Raw genomic sequence first — 27,201 nt, 5'->3', positions numbered from 1 at the left:
ACCCACTCCAAGCCCACACGGTCAGTCAGCCCACATGTGCACATACACACAGACTCAGCACACATATGCACACACGTGCACCACACTTCACACTCACCCACCCTGGGAGATTCTGACACTAATTTGGTAATGACTGCCTCCGTGTAAGTGCAACCCGCTCACAGGCCAGCTCCCCTTCCCAGCGGCCTGGGGCTGGGCTTGTGACCATCCCTCCCTGCTCCTGCCCCCCTGGACTACTTAGAGGGGACCTGTGTGGCCTCTCCAGCAGGTTGCCAGGACAACCAGGCCCCGCTCCATACAGCGAGGACCCCAGCTCTGACTCCCCACTGAAATAAGGAGATGAGGTGCTCAGAAAACACGATGCAGTTTCATTTCCAGGGTGTTGTTTTTTTTTATATGTAGCTCATGAGTCACTAGATTAGCACCTTCCCAATTACTGGGAAGCAAAAACCCTATTATCATTTAAAGCCTCCTGCAGAATGACGGCTCTGTTCTTTTTGACGGCAGCAGCCAGTCCCACAGAGCTGCAGAGCTCAGCAAGCCGGGAGCCCAACGTTCCAGGCGGCTTCATGCCCTCATTTCCAAAGTGAACTTTAAAGAACTCACATCCCAGCCTCGGCGAGGAATGCTGGGACGGCCCAGATGGGGAGACTGAGGAAGGGCAGGGAAGTACATCCCAGGACGCTGTGCACAGGGACCGGGTCTGCCTCGTATGCCCTCCAGGGGTCTGCACACCGGAGGGGGACTGTGTGCCTCAGGGGGGTCTGAGCTGTGCAGGGAGCCAGCTCTTCCCCCTCATTCTGATGCCAGCGTCCCCACCATTCTCCTCGCCATGCTCTGCCCTGGATCCCAGGAGCCGCCCAACATTACTTCACAGCTGGGATGCTCTGCAAGCTGTTCTGAGGGCAGGTCAGGTGAGAGAAGCACTGCCGGAGGGCCAGGCCCTGCACCGAGATTTCCCCTGTCCACTCCCACAGTCCCAGAGGGAGGTGCTGCCATCTCTACTCCACAAATGAAGAAACCGAGCCTCAGAGGGTTCAAGGCACTTGGCTCCATACCTGCGCCCTCGGCCGTCATGGGTCACCAGGGCGTCAGCTGCTGGCAGGGCACGGTCTTCACAGAGCTGCAGTCCGTGGGCTGCCAATGACTGCGACCCCTTGGTCTGCTGCCTACCTAGAGCTACACGTCTTGGCTGGGTTGACTGGGGGGCAGACCACACGCAGTCCCCCCGCTGCCTCGGGACTAAGGGACTTCCTGCATCCTGGGCTTCCAAAGCACAGGGACACTCAGCCTCCCCCAGAACACCTGCTCTGTGGGGGAAGGAATGGCCGTGGGAAGGTGGGGAGAACCTGAGCCCTGGTCCATTCGCTTCCTTCTACCGCCCACCCAAGGCTAAAAAGATTTGCAAGGTCAGCTAAAAAATGTAACAGATAACAGAATGGCAGTCCAGGGCAGAGAGGCGACCAGGAGCCAGGTGCACTGGGAGGGGTTAGAGGCCCACCAGCCCCAGACCTGCCGAGGCCCCAGCTGCCCCAGCACGGCTGCAGCCTCCATGCAGAGCTCGGCTTTTGCTCCGGGACTTAGCGTTTGCCTTCTCACCACCTACCCTTCATACTTGCAGCAGTCGAATCCAGCTGGTTATGTCTTCCTTCTTCTTTTAACCCATAACCAGATTCTCTGCTGGATGCAGGAAGCCCCTGGTCCTGCCGGCACCAGTGTCTTTATGCCCTGGGTTTCTCAGAAGCTCCCCCAGCAGTGTGTGTCTCCCGGGGGTCTGATGCACCCCAGCAGTGTAGCCGCTGTCTGCAAACACCACCACTCTCCAATCCAGTGTCGAGAGCCACAAGGGGCACCGAGTTATCACCACGAGAACCACAGGCCCAAAGATGGAGTCAGTCATGCCAGTGGCCCTAGGTCAGCAAGTCAAACCTCAGACCTAACCTACTGCAGTCTCAGCCCCGCAGGAACGGAACCTTTAACCAGCAGACATGGAATTCCCTGGTCAGCACTAGGAAATTCACGGCTAGACCCTGGCAGGTCCCCTCGGAGGGTGACCTTGTCCAAAACAGTGGATTCTCTGCTAGTAATTTCCCTTTTTCTGCTCCTCTCTACCGTTAAAATCCTTTCCTTCTCTCAAGGTCCACAGGGCATCTCTCCACTTGCCCGAGGGGATGCTGTCCAATCGTGAATCATTTAACAGAGCCAATTACATCTTCAAATTTTGTTTTTTAACACTATTCAACAAAGAAAGAGACGAACTGTTCACTTCTTTATGTAATATCTAGCAACGAAACCTCGTTCTCCAGAGATACAGATAAAACCTCCAGGATATACAATGGCAACAGCTTTCACCATTTTTCAGAGCTAGTTTTCACCCAAAGAGATCACTTATTATTAATATTCACGTACTTTTTACAAATAGCCCAGCTCTATTGAGGAAACCAGAAATGGCATCAGCCCTTACACATTAACTGTTGGCTGTTTTTTCTTTTTCCCTGCAAGCTACACCTCCTGTAGCTCAGTGGATGTCAATTGCACAAGTAAAATTGGTTGCATTAATTAATTCTTTCAAACATTTAATATTCCCCCAACTGTTCCTTTGAAGTCATTTGAGATTAAACGTAACCCTATCAAAGAATAAAAGATCTCCATAAATATCATAGTAAAAACTGTACTTACGCTTCAGTGGCTCCGTGGGTTTATTTGCATTAGTTATTTCTCCATTTCCGGAATGCCTATCTCAGCTCTTCGGCTCATTCTTAGACCACTGATCAGCCAGCCAAACATTCTTGCTCCGTGGCAGGTCTCAGATTCTAGTTTCATGGAAACCTGCAGTGTCCAGGGAAACGGGCCAAGCCTGGAGAGAGAGCCTCATGCAGCCTCTCCGGGCTGACCTGGACTGTCCCCTCTTCCTGCCCTCCCTGCTCTAAGCTAACAATAATAATACGAAATAACTGTGTGCTGAGGATTTATAACTTATCAGGAACTGTGCTGGTGTGTACTATACATTATCTAATTTATTTTGTGCATTGACTCTGGGAGGAATGTGTTACTATCCAAATTTTACTGGTGAGGAATCTGAGCACAGAAAGATCATATAATTTTCTCAAAGGTACTTTGCAAATAAATGGCAGAGGTGGGCTCCAAACATAGGTTTATCTGGTTTCAAAGTTTATGTACTCTACTGGTGACCTTCCATTTTGCCTTCCAATCTGTACCTTTGTAGGCAACACACCAGGTCAGACCACGGCCCATCTCGAACGGTTTCAGGTCTCCGGCTAGCACCCCGATGGAGGGGTAACTCTCCCGGAAGACACTCTCCAAGCAGAACACCTGGTGGCTGCTTCTGGCCCCACCCACCTCCCTGTCAGCCATCCTGGCCACTCTGCTCTCGTCTCCTGGCCCGGGGACCACAGAATCTTAGTGTAAGATCTGGGGAGTCCTGAGCACTATGTGGCTGACATCCTTAATTTGCACAGAAAGAAACTAAGGCCAGGAGAGGTCTAGGCTCCTTGTCTGAGATCCCGGAGCTGGCTGAGGTCAGAGCAGGGTTTGGTCCCCAGATCTGATCATTTCCTTGGATCAGGTGGCCCTTCCCCTGCCACCCCACTCATAGCGCCTTCCCCTCAACCAAGCTCCTCCCATGGACAGTTCGTACCCCCCCATTAAGCCCAGAGGGCCCGTCCAGGTCTAAGATCATGGGCTTTGACCATATTTACAGCCTGCAGTCTCAGTGACCAATTCCACTTGTTTGGAGCCTCTGTGTAAAATAGCATTTCCTCTGCTGTCCCTGCATTGAGCTTCCAAGCCCACGATCAGATCTCTACCATGGCAGGCCGTGCTCTGACATGGAACCCCCCTCATCGCTGAATCACTGCAGAGGCCTCCCCCTCCTCTGGTCTAGCCCTGTGATGCCGTCTTAGGACGCAGTGCCCTGATTTCCAGTGAGTCTCTCTGTCTAGAGGAGGTTGCCCTTCATCTCCCTCATTCTCTCTGCCCTGGAGCCCGAGGCCTGCAGTGAGTGCCTCCTTAAGCCCACCCGATGGGCTGAGAGACCCTGGAGCCCTGCAGAGCCAGCTCCTGCGGGCTGCTCAGGGCTCCGTGCTCCGCGCTCCTCCGGGGTGCCCTCTATCAGCATCCAGGATCCCTTCGCCGGAAACAGGCCCACCCTCTCCCCACAGGCCCTGTGAGCCCAAAATGCTCTCCTCCATGCAGGGAAGGGTATGATTCCCAGGATCCCTTGGCTGCCGGGCAGTCCAATCCGGGAAGTCTCCCGGTGCACCGGGTGGGGCCCCAACCCAGGACGGGTGCTGGGCTCTGCCTGAGAATGGATCCGCAAGCAGGTTGAGCAGGGGTGAGGAGAGGGGAGTTTGATAAAGAGAAGGCACACACTCAGGGAGAGAGCGCGGGCGTGCTAGAGAGGCGGGCAGTGCGCCGGGTCAGGCTTCTGGTCTTACAGCTGCAGTTTAAGCAGGAGAGGAATATTTGTTGGGATAGGTGGGGTCTCCTTGGAATAGGGAGGGGATCTGGGGCAAAGGGCTCACACCCTCTTTCTGTCCTGACGTGGCCTGCCTCAGAGCTGCTATGGCACCAACGGGCGTGGTTTTAGTGTGCTAAGGAGCGTGTAATGAGCTTGGGGATGACTGTAGGCTATTTTTATTACCATCTCGAATCTTGTTGGTTTGAACTGGTCAGAAACCACATTCTGCTCGCGTCAGTTATGTTCCTAGAATCTAGTGCCATTCCTAGAATTGAACCTTCCCTGCTGGCTGGCCACACGGATGGGCCTCAAGCTTCTCCTGACTCACCCAGGGCCGGGCTCTTCCAGAGCTATGATGCCTACGTCGCCTTCAACTAGCTGTGTGGCTTTGGACTAATGACTCCAAGTTCCGGTTTCCTCATCTGTATAACGGGTATAATACTACAACTCAATAATACATAAAACCATAGGGTCTAACACATAGTGAGCCTCAATAAATATTATTCATTATATTATTATTTTATTCTTATCTGAGGGCAAGATTTGGAAAAGAGAAAATGATCAAGAGGTCAGAGGTAGGGCTTGTATGCCACATGAGCCAGAATGTCCCTAGGCAGGACCCCTGGGAAGTCCGGGCAAAATGACTCCTGAGGGACAGGAGGCTCACCCCCACCGCCTGATCTCAGCTGTCACTCTGAGCCTAGGGCCTCGGTCTGGAGGATGTGATCTCACCAAGGACAGTTGGCTGTCCAGTGCAGAAAGCCAGACCCCCATCTACCCACCTGGGACATTGTGCCTGTTATGGGCTGAATTGTGTGCCTCCAAAATTCATATGCTGAAGCCCTATCCCTGGTACCTCAGAAGGTGACTATATTTGACGATAAGGCTTTAAAGAGCTAATTAGGTTAAATGGGGTTGTTAGGGTGGGCCCTAATCCAGTAAAGCTGGTGTCCTTATAAGAAGAGGGTAGGGCACAGAGAGGGACACCAGGCATGTGCATGCACACAGCTGACCACACACAGACACAACAAGAAATCGGCCACCTGCAAGCCAAAGGCAGGCCTCAGGGGGACCAACCCAACCAATGCTGGGCCCCCAGCCTCCAGAACTGTGAAAGTACATTTCTCCCACTTAAGCCCACAGTCTGTGGCATTTTGTTATGGCAGCCCCAACAGAAGAGCGCAGTGCCCGTCTCAAGAGAAAGACCTGCTGGAGGCCTGGTGTAGCTGAAAGACCAGCTAGGACTCGCCTGCACACAGTCCTGACACAGCTGCTACTCAAGTCCCCACCACCTTTATTTACCTTGCTTTGCCCTTTATCCAGAAAGCCCCAGGGCTCCTGAGGGAGCTATTCTGGGGTGGAGGGAGGTCTGTGGAGAGAAGAATGCAGAAGATGGGCCCCTCTGTTGAAGGGAAAGCACAGGGTCATCTTCTGCAGCTGAAGTGGTATTTGCAGTAGACAGACAGGCTGTCCACCCTGGGGCACCAGCTGTTGGACTAGGCTGATCACGGCAGGGTGGCCTCCATCCTGTCTTACCTTGCTCAGACCAACTTGGGTCTGGGAGCAGAGACTTCTGCTCAGATTACTGCCTGCCCCTCCCTTTCCCGGCCCCCATGTGCAGCAAAAGTGTGTAGGTGAGAGGAGAGAGCCCCCAGCTAAGGGACAAGTGACCAGATGGTCATCTGGTCTCTTGTACATGATACTGACCAAGCTCCTTGACCCTCTGTCCTCATCTACTGCATGAGGTTCCCACCCCTGCCTTCTTAGCCTTCTGTGAGGTCAGGCATGATCTTGTCTCTGCAATGCCTTCAGAGGCTCATAAGGCCTCTGTACTGTTGTGCATTGCTGAACCTGTTGTGCTTTTACTCTCCATGGGAATATGTGGTTGGAAAACTAGAAGGACATCGGCAAAACCAAGCCGCAAGCTGAGAGAGAACGCAGGGACCTGGGGACAGAGAACTCCGGCAGGTGTTAAATGAAATAGAAGTTGGTTTTCAGGCCCAGGAACTGACACTGAGTGGGCAGAAGGTCCTCTAGAGCCAGGAGATTCTATGACCATCTGCCCCTCCTAGCTTCCATTCCCAAAGAGCCTGGGGTTTTTGGAGGATCTAAAAGTTTTACCTGGATTAGTGTCTGATTAAAATTATCATTATGACACCATGTTTTGGGGGAAAATAATCATGTAGACATCATGTTCTCAGTGACGGCCACCTTGGATGGGACGCCAGTGGTGGAGCAGACCCGGGCTGGTGTGCGGGAGAACCGGAGGGTCGTGTGATGTATGACTTATGGTCCTAAAGCCGGAATCCAAGACTCGCTTGGGACGCAGCCACCACACAATCGTGTCTCCATCCAAAAATCTACCAAGGCCACCAACCAATACCTCCAGAAGGGAGAAGTCCCAGAGAGACAGAAAGTTAGAAAGAAGCTTGTGTCTTGCAGTCAGTCTGGGAAAAGCTTCAGGAAGAAACAGTGGAACCCAACAAAGACAGAGTTTTCCCCATTCTCTGTCATGCCAAGGGTAACCACAGGCCTACCTCTAAGAACATTTTCCCTGGAAAGGGGAGACAGAGCACCGAGAGGAAAACGCAGACCAATCTCTCTTGTAATCAGCCTTACTGAGGTCCAGCTGACGTATAATACACCTGACATCAAGTGCACAAGCTGATGAATTTTGACATATGTTTGCTTTGGTGTGGTCATCGCCACAACCAGGACAGATATTTCCATCACACCTACGTCTCCTTTTGTCCATCCGTAACCATTCTGCCTTCCACCCACACCTCCAGGCAACCCCTGATGGGCCTTCTTTCACTTTAGGTTCCTTTGCTTTTCTAGAGTCTTCTATGAACGAAATCACACAGCATGTGCTCAACATCAGTGGTTTGTTCCTGATATTACCAAGTAGCTCCCCATTGTGTGGATGCACCACAGCTTGCTTATCTTTCGCCTACTGATTGCCATTCGGGTTGTTTCCAATTTTCAGAGACCACAGAAAAAAACATATAAAGCTGTTTTGAGCCATCACCAAGACTGTGTAAAAGTCCACGATCAAATCGCGTGGCCAGAGCGGGGATGGTGTCTTCCATCCATGACAACTGTGAAATCTTATGCCTTATAAGGCTTTGTAGGTCAGTGGTCCTCCACCTGCCTGACTCATTAGACGTTCAGAGCAACCCTGCAAGGCAGGGGAGGCAGGCTCTCAGGCACCATTCAAATAAGGGGGCCATGCTGGTCCTCTGTCCAGGCTCTGGGTTAAGTACGTAGAACAGGCCCTGAAGGATCTCACGCTCTGGTACTTTGCCGTTGATGAAACGGGAGCTCCTTGCCCCAGGACTCACAGCTAGGGCGTGCAAGTGTGGGAAGGAGACCCAGACAGTCGGGCTCCTGGGCCAGTGTCCCCGCCACACACAAGGGGGGAAGGAGATGAAGTGCATGCCTGCCTGTCATCTTGGCCCCTGGCTCACCTTTCATCTGGGAGGATGGGATGGTGAGGGGGTCCAGGGTTTCCCCTTTCTGAGTTATTTTGTGGATGCAATGGCTACGCCCCTTTGGGGAGCCACGTTCTGTTTCAGAGAGGACCCCTCTCTTGTCGTGCCTTGCAGGCGGCCAAGTGAAAGTGGACCTCCATGGTCGCTGGCTCTCGTCCCCAGACCCCATGGGCAGCAGGGCTGGGAACAGAAGGGGGCACAGGTGAAGACGCCGTAGCCCTGCTCCCGGGGGACTCTCTGTAGGGGCAGAATACAAGACTCCCGCACACGAATCAATAGCTCGTTCCTTCTTGGGGCTAATACTCCATTAAATAGATATGCCAATTCTGTACATACATTTACCAGTTGGTGGACATTTGGGTGGGTTGCTCACACGTTTTGTCTGTTATGAATGATGCAGCTGTGAACGTTCGGTTCTTGGTGTGCACGGAAGTGCATGAGAGCCCCTAATGCCGTATGCAGCCCTGCAACAGACACAGCAGGACCGACAGGAAGCTGGGGGCAGTGGGGCATGGGGGTCTCCGTCTGGGAAGACCACCGAGAGGAGGCACATTTTGAGCTGCTTTTGAAAGCCTTGTTCTGATACAGGGAGAAGAGGGCAGGGTGGGATGGGCTGACGGGTCGGAGACAAGAGGTAAGGGCAAGGTATTCCAGGCTGACTGGAGGGTAGCTCACTTGGGACTACAGGAGCTTGACTAAGGAGTGCGCGGCCAAGGGGATGGAGGAAGAGAGAAGGAAACTCATCTTTGGTGAGATTTGTGCTTTAGGAATGATACACGAATGTCCCAAGCTCACTTACCTTATTCTAAACTGAGACTTAGTGGAGAAAACTCAGGGTCTGAACCTGTTTGGGGTCAATTGGTCTGTTAGAGTGGCTCACAGAACTCAGAGGAACCTTGTGCTTACTGAACTACTTTCTAGATGACAAAAGGATTAAGTCAGGAATGTCCAGATGGGAGGGAGGCAGGGGGCAAGGTATGTACCAAGGGCTCACCTTAAGGTTACTTAGACTAGGCAAAGTCATAGACAGAAGTAGAGGCTACCAGGGGCTGGGGGGGCAGGGAATGGGGGACTATTATTTAATGGGTATAGAGTTTCCACTTGGAATGATGAAAAAGTTATAGAAATGGACAGGGATGATGGTCACACAGCATTGTGAATATACTTAATGCCACTGAACTACACATTTAAAAATGGTTAAAATGGTGAATTATGTGTTATGTATATTTTACTACAATAAAAAATACAGTAGAAAAAAAATAACCAATACACAATAGTAAAACAAAATATAAAATACCTAGAATTAAACAAACAAAAACTCAACCGATCCATATGATGAAAATAAGTATAAAATATGGCTGGAATATATTAAAGAAGGCTGGAATATTTTGAGAGATACAGAAACATATCATTTTCCTGAATGTGGAGATTCAATATTGCAAAGATGTCCATTTTTGCCAAGTAAATCTATAAATTCTTTGCAATCAGATGAAGTTGGTGCTTTTTACGGAGACACATTCATGTACACAGATACCTAGACATCATACATACCTTTATTTCTAGGGGCATAACGAAACTCTAGACAGTAAAGGGGGATGGAGGTTCCTGCTCAGACTATCATCTTAAACCAAACTCTGAAAAACCCTTTCTACTTTTGGGTGAAGGGAGTCAAAAAAAGAAACAAGCAAAAACCAGCCCAAAGCTGACTAGGTGCGTAGAGTCCATTTCACCATGTGTCTTTTCTCCGGAAGGGGAAGCCTCCCTCTACTGCCAAGGAAACGTCCTGCAGACACCGAAGGGGGCGGGTCCCTCTTTGGCCCCAGAGACAAGGGCGAGTCTGAGAGCGGCAGACCCCTCCCTCCCCCTGGGCTGCTCTAGGAGCCCAGAGAGGTGCAGCTGATGGAAGAGCCCCTGCTAAGCCTAACAGAGACGCAGGAAGAGACCTCCTGCCCAGTGTCTGCAGGGTAGAGGGGCCATTCTCACACCTGGAGGGCCCTGGACCCCCGTGCAGGCCTGGCCAGCAGAGTCTCAGGCGAGAGGAGCCCTGACCTGGGAGCGGCCGGGCTGTCCTGAATTAGGAAGAGAAGGAAACAGCCCCCCATCATCGCCCAGCACCCTTCCTTCTTGCTCTTGGTCTTTCCCCTTCTGTGCCTTTTCTACACTCATTCACTCTTTCAACAAATATTTATTGAGCTCTTCTGACATGCACCAGGCACTACATCGGGCACCTGGGGCTCTGAGAATTTAGGCATCAACCGAAAGGACCGGAGCCATAACTGCTGCTTCTCTCAACTTCTTTCAGGAAGATTTGTGTTTTAAGAGACCTGAGAGAGGGGGCAATGTTTAACCCAAAAGTTATCACTTCTCCAATAAAGAACTTTCACATATTTATCACTATCTATTGGGAAAGAGAAAATACTTTTGCCAGCAAAATCCTTTCCATTATTCCTCATATCAACAATAGATAGGCTGCAGTTCAAAAAAAAAAAAGCCTCCAAAACACATTTTCTCATTTCACTATGCAGAGCAGAGTTGCCATAGTGGGATGACAATGACAGAAGATTTGTGAAGTACAAGGAAGGAGTGTGAGGCCTTCCGACCCTTTAGAACCATCTCAACCTGTAAATCTCCTGTCTCCCGTATGAGCTTTATAACATATATTAAATCAAATATTTATGTAGAGAATTTATGAATAAATACAGAAGCAAAACTGGAGTGCATGCTCGAAAATGTTTCACTGACAGGAAGGCGTGATAAGAAGTCTTGGAGATCCCTGAGTGTCACAAGCAGTCCAGGCTGTTGTGCGTGACGCCAGTCCCGGTAGCTGGAGTCTTGGCAGGCTCCATGTTCTCAGACTAAGGTCCAGTTCAGTGAATTCCGGGTCATTTTGTCCCACTGCTATAGACAGAGGGGAATTCTGCTAGAACAGTGAGGGAAATAGGGGAGTCAGAAATAATACAGACTGGAGGGAGAATTGCTCTTCCAGGTCACTGGCTCATTCATGAGCAGCATCCCAGGACCTAAAAATAGAAGAACCATCTGCAGTTCGTCTCCTGGAGCTGCGGCCTGGATGAGGCCCAGGACAGACCCCCCGGACTAGTGTCCATGACGACAGCACTGGCCTCTCAGGTGACCTCAGCAGGTAATGGCCAGGGCCCTGGCAGTCAAACAAGAGAACCAAGAATAAGCAGGGACCTTAGCTGCTTAACAAAGAGGTGGCTCTTGCTTTTTCTCTCAGAGGCTGGCAGCGATGCAGGAAAAGGAAAGGAGGAGGCTGCCAGAGGGCTTCAGGAGCCAGAGGGGGTCTGTTCTCAAAGGGTGTCTTCAGGACTAGGTGAATGCTCAACACCATTTCTGTTTCTTATCAAGATGTTTCTTTGGGCCCTCTGAGTCTTGACTTAGGTATTCAAAAACACTACAGGAGAGAAAAGAGGGAGAGTTTATCAGAGCGAGCTCTGATCTGGGTTCTGAGGAGACTCATATCTGACCAGCTTCCCTAAATGGAGATTGTTGTTCAGGAGCGAAGGGAAGGCCCTGGCTGCGTTCTGGAAGCATCTTTGGGTCTCTTCTTTGTGCGAATCCAGGAGGAACAGAGAGGAAAGAAATCATAACCCACCATCTCCCTTTCTTGGAAGAAAGGCAAGAAGTAGGTGAGGAGATGGAGCAGAAGGGAATGAAAACCAGCTCTTGCCCACACTGAGAAAAGAGAGAGGAGTCAAGATGCCCACAGAGGAGCAGATGCTCATAAGCAGAGTTTCTTCCATCATGTCGTGTCTATTTCCTCATCTCCCAAACTCCCAAGCTCTGATTCTTTCATTCCTTCTGGACCTGACCTTCACCCTTATCTTGCTCATTTCCCTAAGGGGTCTTTTAAGCAGATATTTAGATTCTCTTGGCATTTTGAATCACATCATCTAGAAATAAAGAGAGCTTTGTATTTCTTTCCAATCCCTTACCTCTTATTTCTTTTTCTTGTTTTATTGCATTGGCCATAGAATATCAATGATAGTGGTCCTTGTCGTATTCCTGTTTTTAATGGGAATACTTCTATAACCTCACCAGTAAGTGTGATGTTTGCTATAGGTCTTTTAGAGATATCTTTGATCATGTTACAAAAGCTCATATCCCTTGTCTAATATCAATCTACTAAGTTTTTTTAACCTTGAAAGAGTGTTGAATTTTGTCAAATGCTTTTTTTTGCAGCTACTTAGATGATCCAATTTTTCCCTTAATCTATGAAAACAAGGTGTTACATAAGTAGATTTTCTAAGCAAAAGTGGCTTACAGATCTTTCAGAAAGTCCTGTTTTACCTCACCACATCCCAGCAATGCAACTGGTCAGTTCCAACTCTATTGGACTAAATTAATTCTGCCAAAGAACAACTGGATTCTGACGTTTTCGATTTTACGTATTTTTATTATTCATGATATGGATGTGAGTCCTGAAAGTAGCTAACTTTACAATCTTTGGAAACGTTTGCCATCCCTCTGAGACCTCAGATCCCTCATCTTTAAAGAACAGGGTTGGGACTAGATCTCTAAGAGTGCTCCTGGCCCTAACATCCTATGGGGCTGGGTGCCAAGGCCTTAAGCAATGACCAGTGAGCAAAACAGAGAGGGGAGCTCCTTGAGCTCTGAATGAATGCTCCCAGGTTCTCGGAGGGGCATCCGTGCTCTGGAGAGGGGCCGAGTGAGTTTAGTCCCATCCTCCTCACGTGCATTTATAGTCTGGTTATCTTGGCCTCTTTGCTGTTTACTATAATTACAATAAATGAATAAACTTAAAACACTGTAGTTTTCTCACGGGTAGATATAGGCTGAACTGGAAATTTTCAAGTATTGCTATTTACAAAACACTATAAATCATGGGTCAATTCTTCATTTACACTGCATGGGTCAAAAGCAAAATGAAATGACATGAAATGACAAGCACTGTTGGCAGAAATATTCTTTGGATTAGTTGAAATGATTTGGGGACCTACAAGGAAATTATCTCAGAGTTTAACATTTATTTCAGTTATATCTGCCCTTAAACTAGAAATACAAAATTCATTAGATTTTTTAGATGCCTACATATTTCAACTAGATTATCAATCACTGGAACTACTTCACAATGAAAGAAATAAGTTCAAATCAATCAATTTTTTTAAGTTGCTCTCCTTCTTCAGTTGTAGGAATCTGTACCTTTGGTACAGTTATTGCTTAGATTCTAGGCTAATAAAATATGTGCTAATGTGTTTGCATATGTTCATACACGACGTGCATGTGCCTCCCCCTGATACAGCCCAACATTTACTGAATAACTACACCAACATTCTTCAGTACTTTGAATCAGTTAAAGGTCTATTAGTAAATTGCTCTAAATTCCACACTTTTTTTATCTTCATGATTTCTGTACTCAAATGACAAAAGTAACTTGAGCACATTTTCAACAATTCATGTTGTAAGCTACAACTTTACAAAGAATTTATATTTCAAATGTTTTCATATTGTACCCCATAGGTACCAGAAGCTAATTTTCAACCTACATTACACCGAGTTTACCCTTAAGGCAAAAATCTGAACATCAGAAAAAATGTTAACTTCCAAAATCCATTAAGATTCCTAATTTCCTTTTCCTTTTTAAAAACTCAATTTAAAATGTGTTCTAGAATATGCCCAGTGACAAGAATATCCCTAAGGACAAAAAGAACTTGATCTGCTTGGGGTGCCATAAGAAAATACCACAGACTGGGTGGCTTCAAAATCAGAAATTTGGTTCTCACAGTTCTGGAAGTCCAAGATCAAGGTCTGCAGGGCTCCATTTCTGGTGAGAACACTTGTGCTGTGTCCTCACAAGGCAGAGAGAGGAAGGGAACAAGCCCTCTGTCTCTTCTTATAAGGGCACTAACCCCAGCATGTGGCCCCTCCCTCGTGAACTCCCCTAATGCTCATTACCTCCCAAGGGCTCATCTCCAGACACCATCACGGGGAGTCAGAGCTTCAACTCATGAATCAGGAGGTGGGCAGCAGGACACGAACACCCAGCCTATACAGCAACTGGAAAAAAATGAAAATGTTTTAATAATCATATGTTGGTATGATTGTTTGCATTGTTATTCTGAGACTGTTGAGGGATAAAACAAATGAATAATTTTCTTGATGTCATTAGGAACCAGTATTTTCAGCATAGAAGAAAGGAGACATAGATGTAAGATCAAAACATTTAACTGAAAAGCTTGTAGTCCTTAAAAACTTTTGTTCTGCAAAAGATAATGCCAATGAGAAGACAAGCCACAGACTGGGAGAGAGTATGAGTAAAAGGCATATTTGATAAAAGACTATTATCCAAAATATACAAAGAACTCTTCAAACTCAACAATAAGAAAACAAACTAGATTAAAACAAGTGCCAAAGACCTTAATAGCAGATATACAGATAACAAAGAAGCATATGAAAACAAAACATGCCTGCCATCATCTGTCAGCAGAAAAATGCAAATTCAAACAATGGGACACCACACTACACACTGATTAGAATAACAAAAATCCAGAACACTGATAGTACCAAATGCTAACAAGGACATGGAGCGACAGAAATTCTCATTCCCCGCTTGTGAGAGTGCAGAAAGGTACAGCTACTTTGGAAGAGTTTGGCAGTTTGTGATAAAACTAAACATACTCTGACCATATTACCCAGCAACTCCACTCTCTGGTATTTCACCAAAGGAGTTGAACTTGTCATACAAAACCCTGAACACAGGATTTATACAGCTGTATTTATGAATGCCAACACTTGGAAGCAACCAAGATGGCGTTCAGTGGGTGAACTGTGGTATGTCCACGCAAGGGAATATGATTCAGCACTAAAAAGGAATAAGCTATGAAGCCATGAAAAACATGGAGGAACATTAAATGTATATTATTAAGTGAAAGAAAAGCTACATATAGTATGATTCCAACTACCTGGCGTTCTGGAAAAGCAAAATCATGGATATGGTTTTTAAGAAATCCGTGCTTACCAGTGGATGGCGTGCGGGGGGATGAACAGACAGAGAACAGAGGATTCTCCAGGGCAGTGGAAACACTTTGCGTGACGCTATGATAATGGATACGTGACATGACAGTTTGTCCAAATCCGTAAAATGTACAACATGAAGAGTTAGCCTGAAAGTAAGCTATGGACATTGGAGTAATTACAATGTGTAAATATTAGTTCATCAATTTTAACAAACGTACCCTCCAGTGAGGGCTGCTGATAGAGGAGGCTCTGCATTCTTGGGGGCAGGGAGCATATGGGAAACCTAAAAAACACAATCTTAAATAAAACCTTTGGGGTTCTGAATTTGAATTGAAAGTACCAATATGAACTAATGATTTTTAAAAAAATATTTCCTAGCTCTGCCCACTGAAAAGATCCGAAATCAATAACTAAGCCCATAGTAGTGAGTACCCCTAGCACCAGATTATGGTATTTAAAATTATTTCTCACTAAAATGAAGTAGGGGTCCAAAGAGAAATGGCTGATTCTAGGTCTTGGGCAGAAAATTTGCAAGATGAACCTAGGACATCTTGTCTTACCAGAAATCTAGCAGAAACTGAGGCCATGTCAAGAAAACACGGAGCCAACTTGAGGCTCCCGTGGGGCAAAAGACGGAACAATGTATTCCCTTCTGATATTTTTCCAATATCTTTTATATGTATGTACACCATTTTGCATCCTGTTTTGTTCGTTTCACATTTCAGTCATCCAGCAAATGAATGTATGCAACAGTAGCTGTTGAATAAATGAATGAGTCATATTTTTATGCTCATAGTCTTTGCATCCACCTTGTTAACAGCTGCAAAATGCTTCACTAGTGAATTACATGATTTACCCAAGTTCAGCATAACAGGCTGTGGAGCCTGACATGAGTTCCGATCTCAACATGTAACTTACTTGCTACATGACCTTGGGCAAAATACTTAAATTTATTAAACATTGGTTTTCTACTTTCTAAAGTGGGCCTAACAATAGCATTTAACTCACAAGTTTTCTATAAGGAGAAAATGAGCTAATAGATGTAAAGCCCTGAGCCTACTAGACAGTAAGCACCCAATAAATGTTCTATGTTATTGATAAAATTATTACTTCTTTCACTCTTATTAATAACACCAGGGTAAATATCTACACAAATATAATTTCTCCGGTATTTTGGATTATTTCCTCAGGCTAGAATTCTAGAAAGGGAATTACTAGACAAACGAAACAGATGAGCTCCTGTGGGCACCTGTCACACTTGCCGAACTGCATTCCCAAGGATCGTACCGATTTTCAAGGCCACGTGCTTCACCACCCTTGCCAGCATAAGCTATTATTTTAATATTATTTAATAGAAACCTTCTATATTTTAGGACTTTTTCCTTTTTAACACTGTCAGATTCATAAGAACATTTAATGTGCATGCACCCAAAATCACTGTATTTTCTCTTCCTTTTCTTTTTTTTGCTTGGATTTCCTTTGGGCTTGGGTGGTTCGGTGCTCTGAGGAAAAGCAGAAAGAGGAACAGCTTTAGGAGGAAGCTTGGAAGTTGAGATTTAGGCAAGTCGGGTTTGAGGTACCTGTGGGAGTTCTAGATGGAGATGTCCAGGAGATACACAGTTCTAGAACTCCAGAGAGAGATCTGGGCTGAAGACGTAAATCCTGAGGTTACTGTTGCATGTGATCACTATAAATTCTGAGGTTGTCACTGGTAACCGTGGAAACCGTGAGTCTAGGTGAGCTTGCTTAGGAAGCACAGTGAGATGAAGAGAGCAGAACAGGACAAACCCTCACATTCCTACCAAACACTTCTAAGCATCTGCAGAATTTCCAATTACAGAAACTCATCTTCAAAATCACAGAGTGAGTGATTAAACTCAAAACCGTGGGGTCCCTTTAGGGGACTGGAGTGAGGGGACAGCACTGGGGTTAAATGAGACTTTGGCCTTTTCAGCAACATTCTTTTCTCTTTGTGATAAGGAAAATACATTTTTGTGTAACTTTAAGAATCAAAAATGAAATTTCTTAACTGGACAGGTGGATTGCAGAACCCAAGGGGGAGCATATGAAGTCTTACATGTAAACAGTAAGCTTGTTTCGTGTGGCCCCAGAAAGGGGACTCCAGGGACTGTGTCCAGAGACCGGCAGTCGGTCAGGCACAGTGGACGGAGGATGAATGAGGCTCCCAGGCTGAAAGAAACAAAGCAAGATGGTTCTGGATGCCTCCGCCGAAATCTGTTCCAGAACTGGAGGCAGAATCCTGTTCTGAAGATGGAAGCGGTCAGCTCAGGTGCCTCAGTCCACGGGGACCGGGCCACACCGCTCAGCACACAGAGGGCTTCATTGTCTTAATCTAGGGCCAGGGTGAGAAATTCAACTGCTTGCCAGTCATATGATGGTTCCGCTGACATCAAACAATAAATGTTCTATGTTATTGATAAAATGGTTACCTCTTTCACTCTTATTAATAACACAAATATAATTCCCCCGGTATTCTGGATTATTTCCTCAGGCTGGAATTCTAGAAAGGGGATTACTAGGTCAAACGAAATAGATGAGCACTTGTGGACTGAGAACAAGCCTGCACCTGCCCGGGCCGGTTCTGGCCAGACGCGGTCCAGACCTTCCTCGGACCCTCGCGACCCTTTAAGCAGACACTGCTCTTTGCGGAGGAGCCGGAGGCTCTGAGGGGTCAGCTCCTCACTTGGGCTCACATACCCCTGAGCGACCGTCCTGGGTTCACGCCCAGGGCCTCCCAGCTCCAGTGACGCGGTCCCTCCGCGAGCAGCACACACGGACCAAAATTGAACAGGGCTCAAAAGTGAGTTGAGAGCATTCATGACCATTTGCTCTTTGAGGATGAACTTCTATACTGCTCTGTCCGTGTTCTGCTCTGGGGCCTTGCTGCTGCTTCCCTCAGACCAGCACCACGGGCATGACCTAGAAGCTCGTTAAAAACGCAGGATCTTGGGTCCTACCCAATCAGACCCTCGTGTTAACCAGACACCCAGGTAACTCTTATGCACTTTAAAGCAGAGAAGGACAGCTTCCGTGATCGAAACTTGAAGAGTTCAGAATGACATAAATGATTACATTCAATTTTAAATAAGTAAATTTTACATTATTAATCGATGCAAGCCTCTTGGGGCGAGCATTGTGGCCTGCTGTTCTCCCTCTTCATGAGTTTTGTATTAGTGAATTAAATTTTTTAGTTTGGCAAAAACTTTCAGGTAGACTTCACCTAGCCCACAGGCTGCAGGTTAAACAGACAATTTAGCTCTTGGTCTCCTGTTTGAGTCTCCAGGAAACTGAATCTTCTAATTAAGACTTAGAAAGTACAAGCTTCCCATCCTAGTTCCCAAGGATTCCTAATTCTGTGATGTCCGGCCCTCCCAACCCGCCCTGGAGGTGAACTTGCTCGCCCAATTTTAGGAGCTAATTGTCCCAACTCAAACCCGTGTGCCCCTCAACGCTGCCCCAACCTCTGGTGGTAGAACGGCCAATAGATACGGGAGAAAGTGATGTGAGCCCCTTCCAACCTGGCCCCCAGCAGGTCCCACACCACATGTCTATCTGAGGGGCCTGGCAGCACAAATAGAAAGAGCCTGACAGGTCCCTGTGTCACCAAGTGGAGGCGAGATACCCAATAGTGTAATCCGACCTGATCAGCATAAAACTTTATGTCAATGAGCTACTGAGATCTGAGGGTTCTTACAGTGGCTAGTGTTAACTACAGTGACTAGACAGCTCTAACATACAGTCCACGCTGGAATCCAGCCCAAGAAGCCAGAAAGGTGAGGTTTTTCTAACCATTTCAGACAAAAGTAAGTAGAAGTAATTGCTTCTATGTTACTCAGGGTCACTCCAACATACAGAAGGACCTTTTGCCCAAAAATAATGTTTAAAACCATGTTGATTTTTGTATTACGTGTATAAATTTGTTTCACAACTGGTGAATTAAAGTTCTTCCTTACAATAGAGATGAAAATCGTATCTGAGGTTAGAGAATCATCGATAACACAAGCAATTATTTGCAATGGTTGGGAAAAGGGTAGTGATTTATCTAGTATTTAGACACTTCCTGAAACAGCCAAAGATTCTTTTTTATATAAATGCTCATCATAGATTTATTGTTAGAATTAATGGCCCTACTTTATATGCTTACTTGATATGGTTCTAGGCTGATCTTATCTCAAGTGGAATAAAAGCAAAAAGCAACTATTTCTTGAAATAGCAAAAAGGGCATAAAAGATACTTTTGAGAGCTGGATATTGAACATTACATGAGCCATAATTACATAGAAAGAAATTGATTTTTCTAAGGAAACTCAATAACTATTAGAAGTGTTTGTGTTACAAGAATTAGAGCAAATGTTTATGTCCAAATTCACTCTGATTTTTATCAACACTGACATTATGTTGAAGGCAATCCATTAACGTTTCAGTAAGAGTCCAAACATGAAGTGAAATGTTCAAATTGCTTAGCTGTTTGTGGAACCGTTTTTAAGCAAAAATGTATTTGTTATCATTTGTTTTTTTTTAATGCACTTGTCTGCTCAATGAAGCCCTTTCCTCACACCACCACCGCACTCAGAACACTTCTGACACCAGACAGGGGACATGGAGACGTGGGGGTCCTCACCAGGCAAGTCTCTGTTCTCCAGCAGGGTGTCCAAGAACTTAACTCAGTGCTGACACTGTCCACCTGGGGTCAGCACCCCATCCCACAGGTTGAGGGCTCAGCCCCACAAGATAAAGCCCTGAGCGTACTAGACAGTAAGCACCCAATAAATGTTCTATGTTATTGATAAAATTGTTACCTCTTTCACTCTTATTAGTAACACCAGGGTAAATATCTACACAAATATAATTTCTCCGGTATTTTGGATTATTTCCTCAGGCTAGAATTCTAGAAAGGGAATTACTAGGACAAACAAGCAAATGTTTATGTCCAAATTCACTCCCCACCCCACCTCGGATGCCAATCACAAGCCCAGGTTGTCATCTGAGTTTCTAACAGATTGGCTGTAAATCAGAGGTTCCCACAATCCCCTGCTCTGGTTGGATTAATTGGCCAGAGCAGCTCACAGAACCACTCGCGCTTACTGGTTTACTACGGGGCAGGATAAAGGACACGGATGGAGGGCCGATGAGGGGATGCACAGGAAGAGGTCTGGGAGGGCCCCAGGTGCAGGAGCCTCTGACCCCATGGAGTTGGGTGCATCGTCCTCCCCAGATGTGGGTGTGCTCACCGGCCTGGAAGCTCTCCGAGCCCCATCCTACTGGGGTTTCAGGGAGGCCTCCTCATGGAGGCATGATCAATCATCAGCTCCATTTCCAGCCCCTCTCCCCTCTCTAGAAACGAGGCTGGAGCGCTGGGCTGAGAATTCCCGGGTCTCAATCATGGTTCAGTCTTTCTGGTGACCGCCCCCACCCAGGAGCACCCAGAAGCCCACCCAGAGTCATCTCACAGGAACGAAAGATGCTCCTAGTGCCCTTACCACACAGCAAATAACAAGGGTCGTAGGAGCCCAGGGCCAGGCACAAGGGCCAGAGACCAAGGCACAGATTTCCTATCATCTCGCAGTAGATGACTTGGGGAAGAAAACGGAGGTATCAGTAGGCCAGTTTCAGGGACGGAGGATCCAGAGAGCATGAAGGTCTGGAACAGCGGCAGAAAGACAGAAGGAGAAATGTGTTGGAGAAAAGATAGACAGGAAGTATAACTGGACAGAGGTAAGAGAGAAAAGGCATTAAAGTGCAAGGAGAAGGACAGAGGCCTGACGGGTGCTGGGAGCAGCCGCTGGAGGAGGCAGGGGCAGATGATGACGAGATGCTATGCTCGCGAAGGCCAGGGCAGCGGGCAGCCGACAGCCGCTCTGGTGTGGCAGCCGTGTTCCCACTGGAGCAGAAGCAGAAACCGAGCAGTATTCTGCCAGGCAAAGGGACACCCAGGCGGCCTGAGGCGCTTCCTGGGGCACAGCGGTGTTTGGGAAAGAGCACGGTGCCTGATCAGCTGTGCGAGTGGGGCGATTTCTTAAACTTTCTGGGCTTCAGTTTTCTCTTGCTAAACCGAGATTAACAACAGGTCACCCAGCAGGAGTTATTCTTTGATTCCTCGACTACTGCCCAACCTCACCCAGGATTCAGCCATTCCTGAGATCACAGGGAAACTTCTCAATCCCCCTCTGGCCCTCTGTAAAACAGGGACAACATTCTTTCCTCCTGTGGTTCTTGGACATTATGTATACGTCGGAATAGCCTGTGGAATACTTTTAAAATGCAGGTGCCTGAGCACCTGTCCAAGCACTTCCGGGCTAGGATGCACCAATGCCTTCCTAGCTGGCAACCACTAACCTAGATGAGCTGCAGAGGTGTACACTAAGATCTGTGCATTGTGGTGCAGGAACCTAGAGACCAAAAAAATTAAACATTTCAAAAGCTGCAGTGGCTATTGAAAAGCCAGTGGTTACATGCCCACGCAGCACAGCTCCTGGTGCTCAGGTCTTGCTGGGTAAGTGGTGCTGGGTGAGGTGGGGGGATGGGGGGGGGCGTGCTGTGCACTGGGGTGTGCATGATGGTGGCGAGGAAGCCAGGGCCCTGAGGTCCCCAGTTCAGAAGATTTAGACTTTCCCTGGTGGAGCATAGGAGGCCAGGATTGGGAGGTGCCCAGGATTGGGAGATGCCCAGCAGGAGCCAGCATCCACTCTGCGGCCCCTGGGGATTCCTTCCTGAACTGAATCGTAGGAGACACAGGTCTTTGGAAACCAGATTTCCTCAGTGGTAAGAAATAAAACTGAAACCACAAGCTGCAAAACTAGACTGACATGCAAACCATGTTTGCAACATAAAGCAAAATCAAAATATTTTCACACCAGTTCACATAGAGCCATAGGCTCCGTAAGACCGTGGATCTTTGACAGTAAGTGCGTATGAACTCAAGCTCTGGGGACGAGACTGACTATTCCAGCAACTCACTTGGTTATAAATTCTGACCAGTATAACCCTCGACCTCACTTAATAACTTCTCCCCTAGAACCTCCCCATCACAAGACCCACTCCCCCATTTTGAGTCACTCTTCAGACTGTAGAGGTGATGCTCCCCCTTCTCAGCACGTTCGAGGACATGTGCATAGCCACTAGGTCTCCCAGTGGTCTTTGTCAGGGGGCTTTGGCAAGGAGGGCGGAGAACTGTGGCCCTTTGCCAGAAGGTCACCTGGTTTTCCTGAAATGGCTGTCCAGCCCCTGGTCTCACTAAATGTGGGAAACGGCCCACCGGGGGCCAAGTACTTGGAAGAGGCCCATGAGTTACCCCCTCTCAGAACCAAAATTCTGGCATGTTAAGACCAATCCTTATAGTTAAATTTGTCTGAGTCTTTTCATACTCATTTTGAAAAGGCATCTGGGGGCCAGAGGTCAATACTCAGAGCCTTCTGGGGGATTGCAGAGAGAAAAGCTGGTGGGAAAAGCAGGCGCCACGTGTGTGTGTGACTGGCCCCAGGCTGGAGGACACGCTGTCCCCGAAGACTGCCGGTGCCCTCGCTGTGGGCAAGCCAGCCGGGCAGAATGGGATGTTCTGAGATGCGCCCACTCGCACACCCGTCCGGGCGCCCCCAGCCTTCCTCCTGGGCGCCAGCTGCTGGTGAGGACGTACCACCCCTTTACTTCCTCCAAACCTCCGCTTGGCACTTTGGTAATAGGCTCGTAGTCCAACATTCAAGCGGAAAGGAGTGCACCCCGCAGACGAATGTGGACGTCTCCACCCATCTGAGCTGGGGAGATCACCGTCATCTCAAGGCAGGAAGGCTTAACTGGACAAAAGCAAGTGTGTGTATTCTGCTCTTGTTTGCTTTCTTTAGCTGGTGGCTTCTAAAAGGTTTCTTGCCTAAAGCCTCTGAGGCTTTCTGAGGGGTCAGGAACCCGAAGCTGTTGTCCAAACCTGACAGGTAAAGTGTGGGACCCCCACAGGGCCACCGCAGGACCATTTGCTGTGGACTTTGTTCCGAGTGTATTACTAACGGCCTCCCTGTCACTCTCAATGTGTTCAGTTTGGTGATAGACTATTTGGTGGCCCCACTAATCTGCTATCCTCAGTGGGGAAATAATGGTAGACCATGTTTTACTGAGCACTTCCTATCGGCTGCACGTGAGTCTAAATATATATGCTTATATATGTAAATACATATTATAAATAAACTTATGTGTAAATTTCTTCAAGCCTCACCAACTCTCCACAATGTAAAATTATCGCCCCCATCTACATGTGAGGAAATCAAAGCACAGAATAAATAATGCCCAGAAACACAGCCTCAAGGCAGAGCCTGCCCTGCCCCGTAGCCCCATCACCGTCTCCTGAGGCGCTGGGTCTTTGCTCCAGGAACCTGCGTGGTCAGAGACGTCTGAGTTAGGCTGGGTGGTGCTGGAGGCCAGGTAACAGAGACAAGTTAGTGCCTCAGGAAGAACAGGAAAGCCAGAAGTTCCCCTCCTGTGTCAGTCTCCTAGGAGGGACGTAAGAAACACGTGGCTCAAGACAACAGAAATGTGTTCCCTCCAAGTCCGGAGGCCGGCAGTCCGGGGTCCCCCGCAGGCTCTGGGGGAGAAGCCAGCCTTCTGCGCCTCTCCAGCTTCTCATGCCCAGGGGCTCCTCGACTGTGCCGGTGTCCCTCAGGTGTCTGGCCCTGTCCTCACCTGGCCTCTGTGTCTCAGATCGCCCCCTCTGGCTCTTATAAAGACACTTGTCATTGGATTTAGGCCCCGCCCTAAAGCCAGGATGGCCTCATCTCAAGATCCCTGATTAGGTGTGCAAAAACCATTTTTCCAGCTAAGGTCAAATTCACCAGTTCCAGGGCTCAGAACGTGGACCTATCTTCTGGGGGACACCACTCGAAGCCCTCTACCTCCTGACACAATGATGAAAGAGGAGTAGCTTCTGTGATCTGCACAAACCCAGGTCAGGTGTACCCCTTTGAGCCCGTCTTGAGACGTCATGTCATTATTCCCTGCAAAGTCCCTTAATTTCACCCACTCAGGAAAACTTTCCAAGTTACCCCAGCAGAGGGAGGTGTCTTTAGCTTCCCTAGAAGACCCCAGAACTTAACAGAGTCCAGGATGTCGCAAGGAAACAATGCAGTCCCTCATCCTGGAAGTCCTGCCCCTTCCCTTAAAGTGCCCTCTCACCAGCCCTGCCCGCAGCCCCACCGGGGGCAGGCGGCTTTCTGTCTCACCACTAATTGCCCGTGTCTTCAGGCTGCTCACTTCAGCCTTCTAGGTCCCTGTTTCCTGGGTAAGAGTGGCAGGGGAGGCAGACAGTTTGGCCTGGAAGGTCCCTGAATTTAGTCATGGAGTTGAAGCTGTTCAGCCTGGAAGCCACCATCTCGGGAGCCAGACCTGCGTCCAGGCCTCGCTCCCCTGCTCAGGGAGCCCTCCGTCCCCCCATCTCAGTCCAAGCCCAGGCTGCCCTATCTGGCTGCCTAGAAGCGTTCGCTAGAGGCTGACCCCACCTGCCTCTCAGCCCCCCTCCTGCTGACCTTCCACAGCCCCGGCCTCTGGGCAGGGCAGGGGGGCTGCTCACTCCCGCTCCTGCCCTCAGGACCCTGCCCTTCCCTCCGAGGGAGTCAGGCTCTTTGCACCTTTATTCAGCGCCTCACAATAATTAATCTCAGTATTATTTAACGAAGACACACAGAGGACCACAGCATTCTTAGCAAAGCACCACAAAAGCTGGGCTCCACACATTAACATTTGGAATTCATCGCATCCCATTACAAGCCAGGAGTCATGACGGGAAAGAACATTGTGCAGGGTCCCTACATCTTCCCTGTTAGAGGACAGATGGTTCCCAACCAAAAATAAATACCTCATCATGCTTGATAAGAAATGTACCTGTCAAACCAAAACGACAGAGATGGAGAGCCGAGCGACAGCCGTCCCCCACTGGCTTACACGCTGTCCCCGGAGGCCCTGGCTGTGCGCGCTCAGGTCGCGGGGGGCCCTAAGATGGCCCATATTAACCTGAAACAAAGGGCAGACAAGGCTGTATGTACTCAGTATTTTTGCCACCAGACTGTTCAGTTCAAAACCAAGCACAGGATGACTGTGCTGCCTGCAGGAGCCTGGGGCCAGAGCACAGCCAGCGTGAGGTCCTGCAGAACAAGTCCTGGGGCAAAGACAGCACTGCAGATTTTAGGGCGTCAATCACTTCAAATGACTGTCATCCCGTAACTACCCTCCCTACCTCCCTCGTGTGCTGGCTTTGAAACTTCCACGGGCCTCGCCTTATTCTTCACCAGAATGTCAACAGTGTCTTATTTTCCAAAAGTGCTCAGAAGAACAGCTGTGGCACCCCACCCCAGCAGAAGGGCAGCCCTAAGTTGCACCCAGCCCACCCCATCCCTGCTCAGAAGCCTCACCAGCAGGGTGGCGACCCTGGGGAGAGCCAGGGGGCCACTGTCCCCCAAGAGCTTGCTGCAGAATTCAAAAGGTCTCACCAACTGGTAGGCAGCAGAAAATACCAAATAAGGGCAGGAGGGAAAGGGGGATCAAGTGAGTCATCCTGTCGTAAGCAGCCCTGAGGAGAATCTGCAAACCATTATTCTGAAGCCCAGAAGCAATGCCTTCCCCAGGGGCGCTCTGCTTTGACGCATGCTGAGAAGCCAAACAAAAACACTGAATTTCAGAGTCTCCAGAAACCCCTGAAGCAGCCCAACTCCATGTGAGACGAGGTGGGATTGTAGGCCAGTGATGAAGGAGGGGAGGCGACACACAAGAGCCGCCACCTAGGATGCACAGATGTCAGCAGCACTACCTCTTGGGTCTCTTGGAAGCCCAGACGGCTGCAGACCAGACGGTTTTCCACGCACTCATTCATTCAGCCCCTCGTCTGTCCTCTGTTTAATGGGGAAATGAGCATTTCCGAGACCACAAAACATCTGATGTTTGCTCAGAGACTTGAAGGTTGTGGTAAGCCGAAGTGCCTACGGCAGGAGTGGCTTCCCAGGGAGAGTCAGGTGCAAACGGAGAGCTGAAGAGGAGAGGGTGCTGGCGGGGAGGAGGGGGTGCTGGCCGGGAGGAGGGGGTGCTGGCCGGGAGGAGGGGGAGCTGGCCGGGAGGAGGGGGTGCTGGCCGGGAGGAGGGGGAGCTGGGGAGGAGGGGGTGCCAGCCGGGAGGAAGGGGTGCTGGCCGGGAGGAGGGGGTGCCGGACAGGAGGAGGGGGAGCTGGCCGGGAGGAGGGGGTGCTGGCCGGGAGGAGGGGGAGCCGGGGAGGAGGGGGTGCCAGCCGGGAGGAGGGGGTGCTGGCCGGGAGGAGGGGGTGCCGGACAGGAGGAGGGGGTGCTGGCCGGGAGGAGGGGGTGCTGGCCGGGAGGAGGGGCAGCTGGCCGGGAGGAAGGGATGCCGGACAGGAGGAGGGGGTGCTGGCCGGGAGGAGGGGGTGCCGGACGGCTCACCCTAAGCCTGGGAGCGCAGAGGGAGATGCATATCCTGAGACACTGGAAGAGGCTCAGCGGAGCCGGAGCAGAAAGGAAGAGGGAGGCAGGGGGCAGGCTGGGGCCTGGGAGGAGGCTGCGTGGGTTACAGGCGCTTTAGGAATTCTGCTAAATGTACCCAGATAGTCGTAAGTGGGGGAAGAGGAACTGAACGGGGATGGGGAGCAAATGATAGAATCAGGTCTGCAGTTTGGAGTCATTTCTCTTAGAAGCAGCACCTTGACCTTGGGATCTTGGTTACCTTTGACACACTCAGAACTGGTATTTTAGCAATTGGTAAAAAATAAAAACTTAAGAAAAAAGCAGAAGGCAGGAGACAGAAGATGTGAGGAGCCCCATCACATTGTCTGAGCGTCACTGTGGGGAACCAGGCCCGAGGCTCTTGAGGGTCCCGCCCGCAGGGGGTGCACTCACGTCCTCCAGGCCGCCCAGCCCTCCCTGCAGAGCAGGACAGGCTGCACTCAGGCCAGGCCTCCCATTCCGTCCGCCCGCAGGCCAGCCCATGTCAAGCTTCCTACGGTTTTCAGCCGGTGGAACCCCATCATGTAAGGCTGAGACGTGTTCATAAAAGATGGCACTGCACCACCTCCGTCACCCTGGCCCAAGAGACCAGGCGCCTCTCCCGCCCTCAGTCAGCACGTGGCCGGAGAGAGGCTGCCCGGCTGCTCCAGGACGTCCCTGGGGGGCTCCTCTGGGCAGCTGAGGCCTTTCCCGCAGGCCTTCCTGCAGCCCGCTCCCTGAGAAAGGCA

The 27,201-nt window shown here is 49.1% G+C and overlaps 1 long non-coding RNA gene across 1 annotated transcript in view; it reads right to left on the bottom strand.

Moving 5' to 3' along the window:
* Positions 1–24,965, bottom strand: part of LOC108405679 (uncharacterized) — a 34,878-nt gene extending 9,913 nt beyond the window's left edge. The window contains exons 1-3 of the long non-coding RNA XR_012132929.1: positions 24,852–24,965; positions 13,909–14,010; positions 2,680–2,829 (exon numbers count right to left, since the gene is read on the bottom strand). This is a non-coding gene — a long non-coding RNA (uncharacterized lncRNA). The remainder of the gene's footprint in view (positions 1–2,679; positions 2,830–13,908; positions 14,011–24,851) is intronic.
* Positions 24,966–27,201: the final 2,236 nt, after the last annotated feature.

This window comes from Manis javanica, chromosome 6 (assembly GCF_040802235.1).
Source record: "Manis javanica isolate MJ-LG chromosome 6, MJ_LKY, whole genome shotgun sequence".
Classification (NCBI taxonomy): domain Eukaryota; kingdom Metazoa; phylum Chordata; class Mammalia; order Pholidota; family Manidae; genus Manis; species Manis javanica.
This window is presented reverse-complemented; position numbering and strand designations above follow the sequence as displayed.